General features: G+C 40.7%; 1 protein-coding gene across 1 annotated transcript in view; it reads right to left on the bottom strand.

The window, feature by feature from the left end:
* The window catches only part of mad1l1 (mitotic arrest deficient 1 like 1), a 527,237-nt gene that overhangs the window by 467,800 nt on the left and 43,896 nt on the right, over positions 1-15,541 (bottom strand). The gene's annotated exons all lie outside the window — the stretch shown is intronic.

The following is a 15,541-nucleotide window of genomic DNA, read 5'->3' as shown; positions in this document are numbered from 1 at the left end:
TCCCTTCGACTCGGAAATCAATCGAGTGCCTGACTCTGTTCTTGCAGAGGAAGCAAATCTGTTTGCAATTCAGGAGCACACAAAAACCTATACGCAAGGCCTGGGAACGAAGCCGCACCTCTTTGTTTCCATAGCTGGAGCAATTAATGCAGGGCAGGCTAGCAAGCGCAGCAGTCACTTTCCATTAGAAGGTGAATCTACAACATCTTTATGTTGCTACAACAAATCAGCTCCGAGCACAAAGCATATGGAGCACTACTCCCAGAGTTACCTGTTATGGCTGCCACATAAGCGGCAAAACCAGACACAACCACCCATTCCAAGTGCCACTTCAATGCAAGTCTGTAAAATATTTAGATACGGGGTACAGGCAGTCTCCAAGTTAAGTGGTACCTAGATTCTGTACTCCCAGCCACAACTGTTTTCAAGCTGCTTAGGTGGGCAGCAAACTGGGCTATTAACGATTGGGAGCTTAATCCCGACCTGGGTCTTTGAACCAATGACCTCTTGGTCAGTAGTGATTTATCTAGGGCCGGGCTGTGGCGTAGCTGGCTAGTAACCAGCTGCAATAAATCACTACTGACCGAGAGGTCATAAGTTCAAAGCCTGGGTCAGGTTAAGCCCCCGACCATTAAATAGCCTGGCTTGCTTTTTACTTATGCAGCCCGAAAGACAGTTGCATCTGTCAAGTAGGAAATTTAGGTACGCTTTATGCGGGAGGCTAATTTAACTAATTTACAACACCATAAAACTGCCAGCAGCATTTGGAAAGGAATGAGGAAGTACAGTACTCGGTGTCACTCATGGATGATGAAGCAACAGCTCCCCCTGTGGCCGGAATCGAGCATACCCTCATGAAGCTGGAAATGTTAAAACTGCCTCTGTGTGTGTCTATACTGTATGTTGTTTGTCTGATGGCACTGAATGTTTGCCATATATATATTCATTGTAATCCGCCCTGAGTCCCCTTCAGGGTGAGAAGGGCAGAATAGAAATACTGTAAATAAATAAAACAATTATAGCTGCTGGCTACTAACTAGCTGTGCCACTGCCTGGCCCTAGATTTAGGAGAAACATCAGGAGAGAATGCTTCTGGAACATGGCCTTACAGCCCAGAAAACTCACAGCAACATCTGCTTATATTTCATTCAGAAATCACATCAACCAAATGAAACAAAATGCCAGTTTGGATATTTTGCAGAAAATTCATTTATAATGTAAAGATAAACATAATGTACGGATAAATATTTCTATTCTGCACCTAAAAAGAAATACCGTATATACTCGACTATAAGCCTAGCTTTTCATCCCTTTTTTTAAGACTGAAAAAGCCCCGCTCGGCTTATACTCGGGTGAGGGTCCTGGTTGGCTTACATTTGGGTCAGAATATATGGTACATTTATCATTTTTCTCTATTATTGTTGCTACTATTACATTTATTTTACTCAATTTTTATTATTATTAATATATTTATTATTTCACTCTGATCTTATTGTTATTACATTTATTATTTACTCTATTATTACATGCATTCATTTCCTGTATTATTATTATTATTATTATTATTATTATTATTATTATTATTATTACACGTATTATTTTATTCTATTTATTATTAAAAGGATACATAAGCACATTTACATTGAAGAAGATGAGAATAATGATTGGATCAGAGTTGGACAGTCTTATCTTAAATTTGAGCTTGATGTAAATATTCAAAAACATTTAATCTACCAATGCCTCAATTAATGTAATTTTATTGGTATCTATATTTATTTCTGAAATTTACCACCCTCGGCTTATACTTGAGTCAATGTTTTCCTCGGCTTATATTCGGGTCGGCTTATACTTGAGTATATATGGTATTTCAAGAGGAGCTCTCCTTGGCCAGTCTTGACTGAGGAAATGTTGTTCGTAACCCAGTGAAAAGTGGTGTAGTACATACATAACTAGGAAGTTAAGGATTTTTAGGGGGGGAAACGGGACTGAGTACTGAAAATTCAACACAAATATTTAAGAAGAGCAACAAACATAATGCATGTTGGCTTGAAAAATAATAGACAACGGGTTTATAGAAATCAATTATACTCTCAATTTGTTTGTTTAGCTTAGTTAAACAGCAATTATTCCCGACCTATAGCTCTTTGACTGTTCCAAAGAATTTTCTTTTGCACTCGGCTAACAAACACAAATGCCTTCTATTTCAGCTTGATAATGAGACCAAACAGACGGGATCAGAGGAGCAAACAGCAAGGCCAGAGCAGCACAAAGCAAAGGGCAGGAAAATCTTCCTTTGTTGTAAATACACCTGGATGTGAAGAACATAAATTGCGACCCAGTTGGTTTCACAAATAAATAAAAGCTGGGGGGGGGGGGGGGGAGATTTTCCCATACCGAGGAATCCAAAATATATTTTTCAGTGTAAGGTGGTCCCAGTGGTGATCGGCACACTGGGTGCCGTGCCAAAAGATCTCAGCCGGCATTTGGAAACAATAGACATTGACAAAATCACAATCTACCAACTGCAAAAGGACTGTTGGTGGGCCTGACTATAGTTGGCCACTGAGCAATAATAATAAATAATAATAATAATAATAATAATAATAATAATAATAATAATAATAATAATAATAAAGAGGGTTGGAAGAGACCCTTTGGGCCATTGAGTTCAATCCCCTTTTGCCTTTGTGCACTAAAAGCACAAGCAAAGCATCCCTGACAGATGGCCACCCAGCCTCAATGTTAATAATAATAACAATAACAATAATAATAAAAATAAAAATAAATGTGCCATGCCAAAAGATCTCAGCCGGCATTTGGAAACAATAGACATTGATAAAATTACAATCTGTCAACTGCAAATGGCCACCCTACTGGGATCTGCACACATCACCCGAAAATACATCACACAGTCCTAGACACTTGGGAAGTGTTCGACTTGTGATTTTGTGATATGAAATCCAGCATGTCTATTTTGTTTGCTGTGTCATACAATAAAATAATAATAATAATAATACATCACACAGTCCTATACACTTGGGAAGTGTTCAACTTGTGATTTTGTGATATGAAATCCAGCATGTCTATCTTGTTTGCTGTGTCATACAATATAATAATAATAATAATAATAATAATAATAATAATAATAATAATAATAATTATAATTATACATCACACAGTCTTAGACACTTGGGAAGTGTTCGACTTGTGATTTTGTGATATGAAATCCAGCATGTCTATCTTGTTTGCTGTGTCATACAATAAAATAATAATAATAATAATAATAATAATAATAATAATAATAATAATAATAATAATAATACATCACACAGTCCTAGACACTTGGGAAGTGTTCAACTTGTGATTTTGTGATATGAAATCCAGCATATCTATCTCGCTTGCTGTGTCATACAATAAAATAAGTACAAATACGTCTTGCTTTAAAATGATAGATGTCATAAATACTAATGTGCCGCACCAATTATTAAATGTCTTAAATGTCTTCAATGGCATGGGATGTGCAATCAATTGCACACTGTTCCTACCACCAATGAGCTTCTTTTCCTCTTTTTGCAAAGCCATCCTTTGTCACATCAAAAAAGAGAAGGAAGAAGTTGCCCTAAACTCACTACTTGGCCCTTAGGATGACTTGAAAAACTTTAGGCAACTCATCAGCGAGCTAAACGTGATGCAAAAAGCCTTCTTCCCTGTTCCATTTGAACAAAGAGAACAAAAAAAAAGTATCTGCAATTCAGAATAGAGAAAAAGTACTTGCCAAGCAGAGATTAAAGAGCTAACACTGATTGAATGACCACAGCTTCATGAAACCTCTGTTCCTGCTGTTACGGTGTAATCTGTGATTGAGATTTGTGTCAGAGTCTTAGCTTAGCGCAGGGAAGGGATGCATTAACTCTGAAACATTTCTGGCTCCTGCGAAAAAGCAAAATGCACGAGCAGTAGGAGGCCGGAGCAAATGAATACCTGGCCAAGAGTGGCAGTTTGGATTTAAAGCAGCCCTCCAGAATACAAAATGTATTGGGGGGAAGGATTGAAAAACATCAATGAAAACCAAAATCAATTTCAGGTTTCGGGAGTAATCGCACAAGGCATCCTGGTGCCGGAGCCTTGGAATGAAAAGGAGAAGCTTCCTTCCTCTGCCTTCAACCTGCCATTTGTATTGCCTTCGTTTAAATTATCTATGAAGAATGAATACAAGGTTAATCAAGTATTCCATATATAAAATTAACTGGAAGTCAAAAAGGGAAATCTGCAAGCGTGAGATGAAAAATATGGCAATCTTTGGGTTGCTGTGAATTTTCTTTACTGGCTTCGACTTGGTCTGGAATAAGGTTTTTCTACAGGGTCTGGAGGACGAATGGCATAAGCACTTTGCCCTGTTTTAAACTTTATATATTGTATATTTAGGAGCCCCGGTGGCAAAGTGCATTAAAGCGCTGAGCTGCTGAACTTGCAGACCGAAAGGTCCCAGGTTCAAATCCCGGGAGCGGAATGAGCGCCCACTGTTAGCCCCAGCTCCTGCCAACCTAGCAGTTCGAAAACATGTCAATGTGAGTAGATCAATAGGTACCGCTCTGGCGGGAAGGTAACGGCGCTCCATGCAGTCTTGCCAGTGGCCACATGACCTTGGAGGTGTCTACGGACAACGCCGGCTCTTTGGCTTAGAAATTGAGATGAGCACCAACCCCCAGAGTGTGAGTAGATCAATAGGTGCAGCTCCGGCGGAAAGTTAACGGCGCTACATGCAGTCATGCCAGTGGCCACATGACCTTGGAGGTGTCTACGGACAACACCGGCTCTTTGGCTTAGAAATGGAGATGAGCACCAACCCCCAGAATCAGACATGACTGGACTTAACATCAGCGGAAACCTTTACCTTTACCTATATTGTTTATTAAAACTGTTTTAACTGTTTTAATGTTTATTTTATTGTATTTTGGTGTATCAGCATTAATTGCCAGTTTGTAAGCCGCCCTGAGTCCCCTCGAATGAGAAGGGCAGGGTAGAAATGATGGAAATAAATTTCTGGGCTGCATGATCATGTTCCAGAAGCCTTCTCTCCTGTTGTTTCGCCCACATCTATGGCAGGCATCCTCAGAGGTGTGAGGTCTGTTGGAAACGTATGCAAGTGGGGTTTATATATCTGTGGAATGATGACCAGGGTGGGAGAGAGCAGACAAGCAGACCGCAGACCAGAGTTCTTCTCCCCACAGATATATAAACCTCATATAGTTTCTGACAGACCCCGCAACCTCTGAGGATGCCTGCCATAGCTGTGGGCGAAACACCAGGGGAGAATGCTTCTGGGACATGGCCATACAGCCCGGAAAACTCGCAACAACCCAGGATTCCAGTCATGAAAGCCTTCGACAACATAGTTATTTGCTTTCTCTTCGCAAATACTAACCGAAACTAAATGAGTGCAACAATGCTTTTCATTGGAATGGGTTGCCTATTTGCAAAAGAATGCATCTCATACTTGGTTTGAATGGACTACACAGAAGGCACATTCCAATAACAAACATGTAGTTGGATGCAATAGATTTCTCACGATTTTGCATGCCAGAAAAGGTAATGAAAAAGATCTGTTGTGATGAGCGATGCATTCCATGGATTAATTTCACAAACCTGTATTAATGTGTTGTCGAAGGCTTTCTTGGCTGGAATCACTGGGTGATTCAAAAATGGGAATTCCAGACAAGAAACAATCAGGGCCAGCTAATCACCTCCCAACAAAGGATTCCCCCAGGCAGCAAGCAGGCAAGCTTTAAAACTGTATGGCTATTCAATGCTGGGCCCCTGGTGGCACACTGTGTTAAAGTGCTGAGCTGCTGAACTTGCGGACCAAAAGGTCCCAGGTTCAAATCCCGGGAGCGGAGTGAGCGCCCGCTGTTAGCCCCAGCTCCTGCCAACCTAGCAGTTCGAAAACATGCCAATGTGAGTAGATCAATAGGTACCGCTCCTGCAGGAAGGTAACGGCGCTCCATGAAGTCATGCCTATGGCCACATGACCTTGGAGGTGTCTATGGACAACACCGGCTCTTCGGCTTAGAAATTGAGATGAGCACCAACCCCCAGAGTCAGACATGACTGGACTTAACGTCAGGTGAAACCTTTACCTTTACCTATTCAACCTCCAACAAACAAGAGTTCTTTCTTCCACCCTGGATATTATTCCACAGATATATATAAACCCCACTTGCCTAGTTTCCAACAGACTTCACAACCTCAGAGAATGCCTGCCATAAATTTGGATGAAACGTCAGGAAAGAATGCTTCTGGAACATGGCCATGCAGTCTGGAAAACTCATAACAACCCAAACCTGCATCAGTTTGGGATCTTAGTTTCAAAACCAGGACTACATCACTTATGGAGTCTCACTTATCCAAGCTAAATGGGCCGGCAGAACCTTGGATAAGCGAATATCTTGGACAATAAGAAGGGATTAAGGAAAAGCCTATTAAACATCAAATTAGGTCATGATTGTACAAATTAAGCACCAAAACATCATGTTATACAACAAATTGGACAGAAAAAGTAGTTCAATACGCAGTAATGTTATGTTGTAATTACTGTATTTACGAATTTAGCACCAAAATATCACAATATATTGAAAACATTGACTACAAAAATGCCTTGGATAATCCAGAACCTTGGATAAGTAAGTCTTGGATAAGTGAGACTCTACTGTATTACTCTTTCAGGACTACAGTTGCATTTCGTATTAGAGCAAGTTCTGCTGATAAAAACTTTTGAAGCAACCACTCAGTCCAAGTTTGCAGAGTCCTCTACTAACAGTCACTTTCGCATTGCAATTTCTCACTCTTTGGATCAATTATACTACAGCAAAGTTACTGAACAATCACAGAGAAAAGTGTTTGCCCACAGGGAGCAAGACGATCCAGTTTCATTTCCATTGTGCTGGCAAAGTCTCACTTCACCTAGGGTTGCATCCTTCTCTACAGGAAACATCTCTAACAAATGCCGCACCTGAAGAACAATAGTTTCAGGAGACCTCCTACCAATGTTCTTTTCTGCCAAATTCTTAACATCATATCCCTCTATGTTGTGTTAACACCGATGTCTTTAGTACATACAACACCTAGAAGTAGAACTAACCGAAGAAGAAAACTGTGGACTCTTTGTTTTGAATACTCAAATGTTCCGACATGAAAGGTGTCCTACTCTCCTACTTGCTCTAATTGTAAAGTCACTTGGAAAGATGACTCAGCCATTGTCCAATGACCCAGCTATTCCAAGTATCCCTTTTAGGCAAGGATAAAACAGGTACCCCAGAGAGAAGACAAAGTCTGTGGGGTTCCTCAAACAACCATTTATTCTGATAAAGGAAAAAATTTACAATAGTTTCAGTGTTAGGTGAGAGAATGAGTTTCGTTGTTATACAACTGGAATCCATGACTGCAACACGAAACAAAAATTAGTGTACAATTTCTTTTTTTAAGGAGCACAGTTCACCTCATCAGGAGATAACCTTAGGTTTTAACTAGTTTTGCAAACATCACTCCTTGGCTTTTAAAACATCCAGGCCACACTGAAAGATACTACACCTCTCTGCTGCTCTCAGACTCCTGTTCTGCAATAACCTATAGTGTCGCCAGGTTCTGTGCGGCAGCAATTTCCATCAGACGGACGATGACTGACCCCACAGGGCCTGTAGCCAGAGCAATCTGTTATAACTGAAAGACTGCAAATGCTCTATCCCCCTCCAGAGCCACTTAGTGGATCGATATTTACTATTAGCTGACCCTGCTAATAGTCTGCTTTTAATTTGTTTTTATCATAGCATGTTTTTAACTTGTTCTTTTATCTGACTTTTATGAGAACTGCGATTCCCCTTTTCGGGCACCTGTGCCCATTTCTATATATTCTGGTCATAGACCGTAATAAATTGCTGAGCTGAGCCGAACTAGTTTTGCAAACAAAACTTGTCATATTTCTTAACAACTTGCAAGCAGATTTTTTGTGTGTGTCAGGAGCGACTTGAGAAACTGCAAGTTGCTTCTGGGGGCTCCTAGGAGATTAAAAGATATGATACCAGATTAGGTCTCAGCATGGAGGGAGTGAAGGAAAGGTTAATTAGACGTTCAGAAAGACTCCATGAAACTCAGGTGTCAGAGGCACGATCTCGTGGCTTCTTGTTCAGGCCTGAGCTTAAATTAAGTGCTGTCTACTTGGTGTCTTTCAGCTCCCAAGCTCATGTTTCATGTATCCTGTGTTTGCCTATGTTCTGTTAAGAGTTTTGCCTTTTCATGCTTATGGATTTATACCTATGATTTTGACTTCCTTGATTTTATGTACCTTGCTACTTTGGACTCCGGGGCTTTTGTATATAGACTACTGCTATTTCATAGTTCCCTTTCTACTTTTTTCCCTTTTGTACATGCTTTTCCTAATAAACTGCTGTACTTTGAATACTGGGCGCTGGTGTGATGCTGGGTGAAAAGGTGTCTCAAGGCTAGAGTGGGGGCCAGGCTGTGGTGCAGGCTGGTTAGCAGCCAGCTGCAATAAATCACTCATGAGTTCGAGGCCAGCCCGTGTCGGGGTGAGCACCTGACAATTAAAATAAAAAAATATAACCCCTGCTCGTTGTTGACATAAGCAACCCGAAAGATAGTTGCATCTATCACGTAGGAAATTTAGGTACCACTTATATGTGGGGAGGCTAATTTACAACACCATAAAAATCATCCAGCCGCCGTTGGAATGAGGAAGTTGCCATCGCAGTGGATGATGAAGCAGCTGCTCCCCCTGTGGCCGGAATCACACATACCCTCTGGAAGCTGGAGAAGGTTTAAATTGCCTCTGTGTCTGTCTCTGACTCTATTATATGTTATATAGAATCATAGAATAGTAGAGTTGGAAGAGACCCCATGGGCCATCAATATGGCACTGAATGTTTGCCTTATATGTGTACAATTGTGATCCGCCCTGAGTCCCCTTCGGGGTGGGAAAGAAGGGAGGAATATAAGAAGGTTAAATTGTCTCTGCGTCTGTCTCTGTCTCGGTTCTATGTGTATATGGGCATTGAATGTTTGCCCTATATGTATATAATGTGATCCACCCTGAGTCCCCTTCGGGGTGAGAAAGAAGGGAGGAATATAACAAGGTTAAATTGCCTCTGCGTCTGTCTCTGTCTCTGTCCTATGTGTATATGGGCATTGAATGTTTGCCCTATATGTATATAATGTGATCCACCCTGAGTCCCCTTCGGGGTGAGAAAGAAGGGAGGAATATAACAAGGTTAAATTGCCTCTGCGTCTGTCTCTGTCTCGGTTCTATGTGTATATGGGCATTGAATGTTTGCCCTATATATATATAATGTGATCCGCCCTGAGTCCCCTTCGGGGTGAGAAAGAAGGGTGGAATATAAGAAGGTTAAATTGTCACTGCGTCTGTCTCTGTCTCGGTTCTATGTTATATGGCATTGAATGTTTGCCTTATATGTGTACAATGTGATCCGCCCTGAGTCCCCTTCGGGGTGAGAAAGAAGGGGGAAATATAAGAAGGTTAAATTGTCTCTGTGTCTGTCTCTGTCTCAGTTCTATGTGTATATGGGCATTGAATGTTTGCCCTATATATATATATATAATGTGAACCGCCCTGAGTCCCCTTCGGGGTGAGAAAGAAGGGCGGAATATAAATACTGTAAACAAATAAATAAATATAATAAATAAATAAAATACTGTAAATAAATAGAGTGCAACAGTAAGAATACCAGATGGACTCCATGAGGATAGCACAGCAGGAAACCCTGAAGGTAGGAAGAAACCATCTCAGGGCATTAACACCATCCGCAAGATCTCTGCCTAATACTCTGATGGATACACACCATTGTTGTTTTTGGGTGCCTTCATATCACCCCTGACTTACAGCAGATCTAACACAGAGATGTCTTGCTATTGCCTTCCTCCGAGTGTGGCTTGTCTAAGGTCACCCAGTGTGTTTACACAGCCGAGCAGGGATTTGAACCCGGGTCTCCCAACATTATAATCCAACAGTCAAACCACGCCGACTGGAAGAATGTACGTGCAATTATCACACCCTGGAGCCTAACCAAGTCCCTAAATTATCTTGTCTAGCTCTAGGACAACATAGTAAAACAGAGTTAACTCAGCAGGTGCTTGAGCTCCGTGTTGTGTTGTGTTATGTGGTGTTGTAGGATGTTTTAAAGTGCCGGTGAAAGCTCGCTCGGAAGCACTTTCCAAGGCTGGCATATTCACATGAAGATATTTGCCAGCTTTTAGCTTCTTCCCTTTCATTTGCAACATTTTTTATCTAATTGGCTTCAGAATTTATAATCCTGGTGACAGCGTTCCGGCTGTGTGCTGCACAAGATGGGCTTTTTTTATTTAAAAAAAAAAATTAACGTGGGGGAGGAGAGGAAAGAGCAAGGAAGTGAGCAAAGTCTGAAGGCACCATCTTCTGTCTGGATCACATTATTGCAGCAGAAAACAAGCTTCCAGACACACCTGCTGCTCCTTTTGCCACCCTCATGAACTAACAAAGATTATCCTCGGCTCCCAGAAACGCTTTTCTTCCAGAGAAGCAACATGGGCACCTGACAAGTTTTCTGCACACTCGAGAAAAAACGAATCCGGAGCTGAAGTGCAACGTGAACAGCCAGGCTTTGAAAAGACTAGATTAAGCAAAGAGGAAAAAAAATGCAATGAAGGCAGCAAAAAATTAACATTTCACCAGCAGGAAGTGTACAATAAGAAGGTTTGTCAGGCCCACTTAGTTGACACATGTTCGTCTCCGTCGGCATTTACATGATAAATCCCAATTTTCAGCCATTGTTGAGCCAACCAAACAAAATTTGGTATGCAACTTTTCAGGCCCAGATGCTGAAATAAATTATGCACATTAGTCATTTACACATTTCAGAGCAGCAAAAAGCTATTTCGCAAGTTTCAACAATTTGGACACTTTTTTTTTGCCAGGCACAGCTAAAAGCAAGACTTCGATTGAAACTTCTTAAAAATGACTCCTCTGTCACAAGCTGCAGAAATATGCACATGCAACTCAAGGCAAAGTAACAACGATATCTGATTACTAGTGAAGTATAATATGCTGGCCAAAGAAGAAAGACATGCACAGGCATGTCCACGTCAACATAAATATGCAGGCATGACAAGAATGAAATAACCCTGAATCTCTCCGGAAATAAAGATGTCCACACCAATTGGCGTCACTTCTAGACTGGAACATGAAAACAAATACAACATGACGCCCTTACCCTGCCACTATTTCCAGTGTTGTGTTTACTGTCTATACTCGAGTATAAGCCTAATTTTTCAGCCCTTTTTTAGGACTGAAAAAAAAACCCACCTCAGCTTATACTCGGGTGAGGGTCCTGGTGGGTTTATATTCAGGTCGGCTTATACTCAAGTATATATGGTATATTTATTATTTTTCTCTATTATAATTGGTATTGTTACATTTATTATTTTACTCGATTAATTATTATTAATACATTTATTATTTTACTCTATTATTACATTTACGATTTTACTGAATTTATTATTATTATTATTACATTTATTATTTCACTCTATTATTATTAAAAGGATACATAATCTGTATTTTCTAGGCAGTGTGGAAGAGGCCTAAGTGAGGCCTAACTCTGCCTGTCCCCTGGGCTGAGTGGGTTGCTAGGAGACCAAGTGGGCGGAGCTAAGCCTTCTAACTGGCAGCAATTGGATAAAAACAATTATTTCTCTCCCTCTAATTAGGACTTTATTTTTCTTTTCTTTTTGTTGTATGAACATAGAGGCATGGATGAGGGATTGTGCTGCCAAGTTTAGTATTTCTGGGGTGTGTAGTTTTATTGTTTTGTCCTAGGCCGAAATTTCATTATCCTTTTATATATATAGATCCATTAAGAACAATTAGATACAATATAAAATATAAGACATATGGTTAAATCCGTTCATCCAGGATCCTCATGCTTTATCCATAAATCAGTCCAGGTCGTCTTGTTGGAAACAAGTCTTTTGTTTAACCAAGTGGTTTGGTTAAACAAAAGATCACCGGTCAGGTTCATAAAGTTTGTGCAGAAATATGCTTTGATAAAAATTATTTGAGAGATAAAACATGTTTTTAGTCAGCTCTTTCAATGGGTGAGTGGCTTGATGGCAGTTATTCAAAGCCTAACAACTGCAAACAAGGTATTATTCTCCCATAACATACCTTGGTATTGTAGCTTCCTCCGTAAACTATATTTTACTCTATAAGCATTGAAGAGAAAATAATCTATCATTTTCAGTATCGTTACTCTTGATAATTGGTTATACTTTTCAAGACAGGGATCTACCATCATAAAACCAAGACCATTTCATAGTGTACCAACCACCCCAATTATTTGCATTGCTTATAAAATGGTGAATGCTCTTCCAGAGACATAAAACAGACTACAAAGTGAGATCGGTTGGGTAGTGGAATAGGCATATACGGTGCCCAAAACATCTAATTCAATATAAAAAAATTACTACAGATTCACACACACATACACATAATATCCTGCTCTGCTGTTATTGTTAAAATGTACTAGATTTCTAAAACATTCATACTGAAAATCCAGATAGAATTATAACGTTCCTACAAGAACAGAGATATCCAGTGGTCAAATGAAGGCACCAAGTGCTAAGAGGAGGCATTGCAGGACAGGTAGAAAAACTATGATGTGAATGAAGAGATCTATCTCTCTAAGCCAGGGATCCCCAAACTTTTTAAACAGGGGGCCAGTTCACGATCCTTCGGACTGTTGGCGGGCCGGACTATAGTTGGCCACTGAGCAATAATAATAATTAATAATATCATTGATGTTGCCATCCCAGGTGACAGTCGCATTGACGAAAAACAACAGGAAAAACTCAGCCGCTATCAGGACCTCAAGATTGAACTTCAAAGACTCTGGCAGAAACCAGTGCAGGTGGTCCCGGTGGTGATGGGCACACTGGGTGCCGTGCCAAAAGATCTCAGCCAGCATTTGGAAACAATAGACATTGACAAAATCACGATCTGCCAACTGCAAAAGGCCACCCTACTGGGATCTGCACGCATCATCCGAAAATACATCACACAGTCCTAGACACTTGGGAAGTGTTCGACTTGTGATACGAAATCCAGCATGTCTATCTTGTTTGCTGTGTCATACAATAAAATAATAATAATAATAATAAAGAGGGTTGGAAGAGACCCTTTGGGCCATTGAGTCCAATCCCCTTCTGCCTTTCTGCACTGAAAGCACAAGCAAAGCATCCCTGACAGATGGCCACCCAGCCTCAATGTTAATAATAATAATAATAACTATAACAATAATAATAAAAATAAATGTGCCGTGCCAAAAGATCTCAGCCGGCATTTGGAAACAACAGACATTGATAAAATTACGATCTGTCAACTGCAAAAGGCCACCCTACTGGGATCTGCACGCATCATCCGAAAATACATCACACAGTCCTAGACACTTGGGAAGTGTTCAACTTGTGATTTTGTGAAACGAAATCCAGCATATCTATCTTGTTTTCTGTGTCATAATAAAAAAAGAGGGTTGGAAGAGACCCTTAGTCCAACACCCTTCTGCCTCTGCGCACCAAAAGCACAAGCAAAGCATCCCTGACAGATGGCCACCCAGCCTTAATGTTAATAATAATAATAATAATAATAATAATAATAATAATAATAATAATAATAACAATGATCCTTGCAGCCCAGGAGTAAGCCATCAGAACAAATGCAATTAAGGCCAAGATCGAAAAATCAGCTGTTGACCCAAAATGCAGACTGTGCAAGGAAACCGACGAAACCATTGATCATATCCTCAGCTGCTGTAAGAAAATTGCACAGACAGACTACAAACAGAGGCACAACTGTGTGGCCCAAATGATCCATTGGAACTTATGCCTCAAGTACCACCTCCCAGCAGCAAAGAACTGGTGGGATCACAAACCTGCAAAAGTATTGGAAAATGAGCACGCAAAGATACTGTGGGACGTCCGAATCCAGACTGACAAAATTCTGGAACACAACACACCAGACATCACAGTTGTGGAAAAGAAAAAGGTTTGGATCATTGATGTCGCCATCCCAGGTGACAGTCACATTGACGAAAAACAACAGGAAAAACTCAGCCGCTCTCAGGACCTCAAGATTGAACTTCAAAGACTCTGGCAGAAACCAGTAAAGGTGATTCACGTTGGGTGCCGTGCCAAAAGATCTCAGCCGGCATTTGGAAACAATAGACATTGACAAAATTACGATCTGCCAACTGCAAAAGGCCACCCGACTGGGATCTGCACGCATCATCCGAAATTACATCACCCAGTCCTAGACACTTGGGAAGTGTTCGACTTGTGATTTTGTGATATGAAATCCAGCATATCTATCTTGTTTGCTGTGTCATAATAAAATAATAATAATAATGGTTGTAAGAGAAGAAGAGACCCCTTGGATTATTTAGCCCAACCCCCTTCTGCCCTTGTGTCGTGGGGGCCGGATAAATGGTTTCGATGGGCCGCATCCGGCCCCCGGGCCTTAGTTTGGGGACCCCTGTTCTAAGCTGTTGGGGATTGGAAGCATGTTAGAGAGAAAATATTCAATTCTCATCACAGACCAAGACCGTCCTGCACAGAATTATCCTAAAATCTTGCGAAAGTATCTTTTCCAGAAGGGCAGGTTGCCTTTACTAGTCTTATCAGCATGGTACGCCTCTTTAACTTTTGTCCAAAAGCATCGAGAATAAGCCGCAAGAGTCAACAGCTACAAAACATACAGAAACCAGGTGTTCTTTCAAGAAAGGCACACTGTGTTTTCAAGTGTTTGCACAAAGAATTGCCCTGCTGAGCTTTAACCAAAGCACTCAGCTACCACACAGTGCCGTTGCCACTTTGTACCCTATTTAAAAACTATTTTCAAGCAGCTAGCTCTGTTATGTCAAGGCTGTACTAACCAATGCCTCGGGATGCAGATACACAAGGCTTCCGGGTGGCATAAAATTGGAGAGACAAACCACAGTGTTATGCTTGTGTTTGCAAAAACTACTGACAATCCTAATGATGGGATTTGTTGGACAAGCCCAAATCTGTGGTTGCCACTGCCAGGCCTTCCTGTCATTTGGTCGGAGAGATAAAATTCCACCAAAAAGCAGAGGTTCCACATAAATTTCATGCTGCAGAAAAGGCTGATGCTCCTGTGGAGACTTTAGATGAGGCATGGGCAAACTTCGGGCCTCCAGGTGTTTTGGACTTCAACTCTCACAATTCCTAACAGCCTACCGGCTGTTAGGAATTGTGTGAGTTGAAGTCCAAAACACCTGGAGGGCCAAAGTTTACCCATGCCTACTTTAGATACTATATGTCATTTTTTAAAAAATATCCACCAGTTCTGGAAACAAGACGATTAGACTTGGCGTTAAATGCCACAGGACTATCTATTGGAGATCTGAAAATTAAAGTTGAAAAATAAATGTTCAAGCCTCCTTGAAATGAAAATATATGCACC

This window comes from Anolis carolinensis, unplaced genomic scaffold (genome assembly GCF_035594765.1).
Source record: "Anolis carolinensis isolate JA03-04 unplaced genomic scaffold, rAnoCar3.1.pri scaffold_13, whole genome shotgun sequence".
Classification (NCBI taxonomy): domain Eukaryota; kingdom Metazoa; phylum Chordata; class Lepidosauria; order Squamata; family Dactyloidae; genus Anolis; species Anolis carolinensis.
The sequence above is the reverse complement of the archived record's forward strand: the minus strand, read 5'-3'. Positions and strand labels throughout refer to the sequence as shown.